Source organism: Tupaia chinensis, unplaced genomic scaffold (genome assembly GCF_000334495.1).
Source record: "Tupaia chinensis unplaced genomic scaffold, TupChi_1.0 Scaffold000316_1, whole genome shotgun sequence".
NCBI classification, from domain to species: Eukaryota; Metazoa; Chordata; class Mammalia; order Scandentia; family Tupaiidae; genus Tupaia; species Tupaia belangeri.
This window is the reverse complement of record NW_006159809.1, coordinates 4,789,638-4,795,883: the sequence shown is the minus strand read 5'-3', so window position 1 is coordinate 4,795,883 and position 6,246 is coordinate 4,789,638. Positions and strand designations below refer to the sequence as shown.

General features: G+C 47.4%; 1 pseudogene; it reads right to left on the bottom strand.

Annotated features, from left to right (window-relative positions):
* Positions 1-4,330: 4,330 nt before the first annotated feature.
* Positions 4,331-5,464, bottom strand: LOC102486313 (protein arginine N-methyltransferase 1-like; annotated as a pseudogene).
* Between the last annotated feature and the right edge of the window lie 782 nt (positions 5,465-6,246).

Below are 6,246 nucleotides of genomic sequence, written 5' to 3'. Positions count from 1 at the left end.
TCCCTCCTCTCTCACCCACAGAGGATGAGATACTTCTGTAGACCTTTTCTCTACCTTCACATGAATGACTTGCTCTAAGGATGTTATTCCCAACAATTCATAGAATCTACAGGAATTATTTCCCTGGAATCAGTATCTGAAATAGTTGGTATTTTTTTTCTTCCTTTTTAGAGAGAGATTTTTGTTATAGGGTGTGTGTACTTGCCAGAGTGACAGAGAGAGACAGAGAGACAGAAAGTGAGAAATCACCCCCCCAGGGGTGATGGTCACACCGCAATCCCTTCTTCATTCTTCGCTTGGAATTTTGGGCATGCACACACACACACGTGCCAGCATGAGTTTTAAGCCACCGGGTCCAGGACTCAAACTGTGGTCAACTACATGGGAGTCCAGAGACATAACCATTAGGCCATCTGCTGGTCCCTAATTGGGATTCTTCTGAGGGTGAAAAGAAATCCGTGATCTCAGGAGGCTGTGACTCTGACTACAGATGCACTGGAGTCAACTCTAACAAAGAAGCCTGCCTGCTCTCCCAGTCTTATCAGTTTCCTGCTGTGGTTTTTCCTCTGTCTCATTTTCTCACACACTCTCTTTTTTAAGAGGGCTTGCCATGTGCTCACTGGAGAGAGAGAGACAGAGACAGTGAGAAGGAAAGTGAGAAATCATTCCCAAGAGTGATGGCCATGCCACAGTCCCTTCTCCTCCAGGCTCCTCTGAGGATCTTGGACATGCATACACATGCGTGCCCAATGAGATTTTTTTTTCCAATATGATTTTTTTTTTAAGAATCACTTTATTTAGCTTTATTTATTTACTTATTTTTAATTTGGCCAGAGAGGGACAGAGCAAGAGAGAGAGAGAAATTGACAAAGCAAACTGCCAGGTCCAGGACTTAAACCATGGTCAGCCATGTGGGAGTCCAGCACCCTCAACCATCACGTCACCTGCCAGCTTCCCTCAGTGTGATTTTCAAGTCACCAGGTCTGGGACTTGAACTACGGTCAGCCATGTGGGAGCCCAGTAACATAACTGCTATGCCATCTGCTGGCCCTCTCACTCTCTTTTTAAAATGTTCTATTTATTTTGTGTTATAGCTCATTTAACTTTTCTCTGGAACCAAATTAGGGAATTAAATAAGTAAGTGGAATAGCATGTTTTTCTTTTTTCTTTCTTTTTTTAAAGAGAGGTTTTTGTTATAAGGCACGTGCACTCACCAGAGAGACAGAGACAGAAAGTGAGAAATCACCCCCCAGGGGGGATGACCACAGCACAATCCCTTCTTCTCCAGTCTCCTCTTGGGATTTTGGCACACATGTGCACCTGCCTGGCATGAGTTTTAAGCCACTGGATCTGGGACTTGAACTGTGACCAACTACCTGGGAGTCCAGCAACATAACCATTATGCCACCTGCTGGTCGCTCATGAGTTTCTTTATGAGGAGCATTATGGGACTCTGGGTGCTAGAGGATAAGGAGGGCATGTCTGGGGCTTCCCCTTCTTTCTTTACTTTCCTTGAAATGAACCATAGCACTTTGGGGATGGTGGGCTATAGGATGCCTGGCAGCGTATCTCCCAGCCTCCCTTTCTGCCCTTCCCTCACCCTTTTTTTCAAGAGATAGTGCCCAAGAATGCCCAAAACCCACCAAGTTCTCGGTCTTCTCACCCTATGTTATTATTCAAACACCATTCATTCAGTTTTCAATAGTAATTCATTCAGTATTCATTTCTTAAGTGGCTATTATGGGCCAGAAGGTCTACCAGGACCCTGGGAGGCCCATTTCCATGCAGCCTCCACCCCGTAATGACTCTACATGTGTGTCCATAGAATGTCCTATCCCACAATCACCTACCAAGCATAGGTTGACATATTTTATGCATCTTCTCCTTGAGCCCACAAATCTTACAGAGGTTTTCAAAGAGTCGTGTACTTGCAGTGTGTCCTAATAAATGGCCACGGGTATAGTTCTGTGTTAGCAGCACATTTGTGTGCTTGTAGGAAACGCAGAAACCCAGCATATGTCTTTAAAGAGTAGATACAGAGCACTATTTCCTTTATAGTCTATTTCAGACCTGGAGTTTGATTCTAATCCAAATGCATCCCCAAGGCCAGGTGAGCCCACACCAGACACGCAGGGCACACATGTCTCAAATCCACTCTGGCATCTTGCTGCCTGGGAGGGAGGGGGAGGAGAAGATTGTGGCTGGGCCAGTGTCCAGGACTCCCCAGGTCACCCCGTCGGGCCAGATTGGCCAGCCCCAGGTTGCCAATCCCTTCTGCTGTCCTTCCCTCTGCCACAGCATTCCTCCTCCTTCTTAGTCATGGATAATTCCCCTACTCCTTTGGCAAGTTGCCAGGCCATTGCTGTTCTTTGTGAAGGACTGTGGTCTAGGTCTATAGTAGGACAAGGGTCGAAGCCACCCTAACTTCTTGTTAGAGGCCAGGTCTAGGAGTAAGGTTGAGGGGGGATAGGAGTAATTAGGAGAGGAGATATGGATGACAGCTTGTGTTCTGGGTGTGGGCATACCCGTACCCCCATTTCTGTGCCACTTAGCTTCAGTGGACCCACGCACGTGTACACACACACAGGATGGCTACCTCTGGAGGGTAATTTGCACCTACATTTGTTCCTTGAGGAGGTAGGGAACATAAAGGGGGATGAATACTTTGTAGCCCTTTCCAGCTCTTCCCCCCCCCCAATTTTAACAGCTTGATAGAGATTCTGGGCCTAGATAGAATAAATATCTTCGGGAGGGAATGGAAGAGAGAAGAGCTTAGATCCACTTTAGGCTCCACTTTATCACACTTCAAATATAGAAATACAAATTTACAGAAAGGAAAAATGGGAATCACATATAATGAGCACTTTACAAACAAACCACTTAATCATCACAAAAGCTCCATGGAGTAAGAAATTGGAGACCCACTTCACAGATGAGGAAACATCTAGAAAGGTTAAATAACTTGCCTAAGGCTATACTTCTAATCTGCGGTGGGGCAGAGAGGTGATCCCAGCCCCACCTGGGGGCTGGCTCCATGGCCTAGCAGTTAAGGAAACCAGATTCCATATGGTTGTCTATGGTTTGCATCCCAGCCCCAGTGGCACGAGAAATAGGCCATGTGCATGTATGCCTGACTAGGATAGAGAAGTGAGGGAGAAGGTATTATGTCATGACCATGCCCCATTGGGGAATGTGCTCTCTCTCTTTCTCACTGGTGAACACACATGCCCTATGAAAAAAGAAAGATAATTTAGGAAAAGAACGTTCATTTTACAAAAGCATTCACTAAGATGCTTTGAAGAAAGATCTTCCTCTAGCTTTTCAAATAGGGTGTGATGTGTGATCTCAATCTGGCTAGTGTCTGTTCCTGCAAGAATTCCCTGTAGCAACGGCCATGTATAGAACACAGTGGCTCACACCAGACACATGCTGAGGAACAGGAGCACATAGAAGGTCCTTAGGAGCTGTGTGGTCATCTGTGTGTATGTGTGTGTGTGTGTGTGTGACCTTGGGAGGGTGAGAGGAAATGCCACTTCCATGGGAAAAGATAGCAGACAGAGAGTTTATTCTTTAGACAAGTACTGAACAAACAAATGCTTACTGAATGAATTAATGAATGAACAAATTCATTCATCATATGTTCATTGAGCATATTCAGGGTCCTTCAGATGCTGACATCCACCCATAGTGCATGGGGTTGGAAGCTTGGGGGTGCAGGGGCTGGTGGGGAGGTGGGTAAAGGCAGCCTCCCTTCTCTCTCTTCAGGGGAAGGCCCAGCTCCCCCCAACCACACACACACCTTGATCTTTCTGCTGTAAATATCATTGTGTTTGAATAATAGTGTGTATATTTTAAAAGACTCTAAGAAGACAGCTGCCAGGGAGTATTAATCATGAAGAGGCCAGCCCTCGGTCTCCATGGCGACTCCTGACAGAGACAGCTGAGGAGCAGTTCCACATCCACTTCCTGAGTGTGGAGATGCAGGGACACTGCATCTTTCACCCTCTTTTCTCTCTGCCTCTCCCTTCTCCCTCTCTTTTCTCCTACTCTCCTGATCTACTCCCTGTCTTTTTCTCTTCCTGAAGGATTTATTTAATTATTTTTTTCACAGCTGAGGGTTTATTGGCGTAAACGCAACCATATAAAACATGTTATGAAAAACAATCATGATGTGTCCTCCCCATCCCCCGCCAGACCCCTAAAATCCCCTTCTGTGGGAGAAAGGAAGAGAAGGGAGAAGAAGGAGAGGCCCCAAACCACCTAAGACTGCCACAGTCCCTGGGCCTGTGAAGGAGTGGCCTGGCCAGGGCAGAGGAACCCAGGTGCCACCTCAGCACATCCAGTAGTTGGTGGAGCAGGACAGCTCCACCTTGAAGTCCAGGTCGAAGGATAGCTGGCCCTTAAAGTCCAGGTTGATGGTGAAGTCCAGGTTGCAATTGTTCTTGGTGTTGGGCCGCATGCCGATGGTGCTGAAGATCTCCTCGCCCATATTCACCGTGAGGTAATCCTCCATGTAGAACACAATCTGCTTCCAATGTGTGTAAGGGGACTCAGGGTTGGTGGAAAAGCCAGTCCTCTTGTGGCAACGGATGACCTTGTTGTTGAAATAGGCCACAAGCGCGTGCATGTAGTCGTTCTGTCTCACTTGCAAGTGGAAGGGGGAGGTGAAGGTCAGGTCGTCCACCTTGACAGTGTAGATGTCCACCTCCTTGATGAGGCAGGCACTGGTGTCCAGCTGCTTGGGATCCACTACATCCACAAGTGTCTCCTTGATGGCCACGTCTTTGATACAGGACATATGGAAGGCATACACATTCTCCCACCAGTGGATCTTGTAGTCTCTGTCTTGCTGATCCTCGATGGCCGTCACATACAGCGTGGATTGGTCTGGGAAGATGAGGCCGCCGGTGCCAGCCACTTGTTGCGGTGTAGAGCACAGTGTTGAGGATGGACTCATAGAAGAGGCAGTAGCCCGTCCACTTGCTGATGATGTCCACCTTCTCCACCCGAGTTCCACCTCCTCCACTTCTCCTTGACGATGGTCACCACGTGGTCTAACTTGTTGACTTAGACAATCTTCACTGGATAATCAGAGATATTTGAACACTCGATCCCAATGACCTTGTGGGCCTTGGCCTTCACAGTGAACATGCAAAGGATCTCCATGCCTGAACCCATGTCCAGCACCACCTTTTCCTTGAAGAGGTGTGGGTTGTGTAACATGGAGTTGCAGTTTGTGAGGGTGCTCACCTAGTCCTTCAGCATTTCCTCGTGGATGCCTTAGTGGGTGGAGGAGTCAAAGTAGTCATCTTTGGAGGTCACGTCTTCGGTCTTGGGCTTCTCATTACTTTCTGCCTGACCACAGGAGACGTTTTCAAGAGGCAGCTGGAAACCCATCCAGTGTCTACAAAATTCTCCATGATGCAGTTCACGGCCTCAGCTGCCGCCATCTTCACCCTCACCTACTCCTAAAGGATTTATTTAAAGGCAAAGAAAGGCAAGTTCAGACCATCCCATTAATAAGGAACAAGGCCAACGAGGCTGCGCAGAGAGGAAGTTTGCCTCCCATTGCAGTCTCTGTATTGCCCAACTCTTCTCCCAAGACCCACGCAGTGCCCAGGCCTTGATGACCACTAAGGCAGAAGGAGTCTAGTCATCTGCCCTGTGGCACAGGACTCCTGCCAGGGTCTCTCTCTGTCCCCTCCTTTCCTTCCTATAGCCAGTTACTTATTTATGGTTCAGGTCATGAATATGATTTTTAAAATTTTATTTATTTATTTATTTATTTATGTATTTATTTATGTATTTATTTATTTTTACCATAAGGAGTGTATGCACTCGCCAGAGAGAGACAGTGAGAGGGAAAGTGAGAAATCACCCCTCCGGAGGAATGACCACACTGCAGTCCCTTCTCCTCCATTCTCCTCCTGGGATTTGGGGCATGTACATACATGTGCTGGTATGGTTTTCTCTTCTTTTTCTTTTTTTGGAGAGGTTTTTGCTATAGGGCTCATGCGCTCGCCAGAAAGACAGAGAGAGACAGAGAGACAGAAAGTGAGAAATCACCTCTCAGGGGAGATGGCCACACCGCAATCCCTTCTCCTCCATCCTTCTCTCAGGATCTCGGGCACGCACGCACACGTGCCCAGTGTGAGTTTAAGCCACTGGGTCTGGGACTTGAACCACGGTTGACCACATGGGAGTCCAACGACATAGATATTATGCCAACTGCTGGTCCCAGTGCTG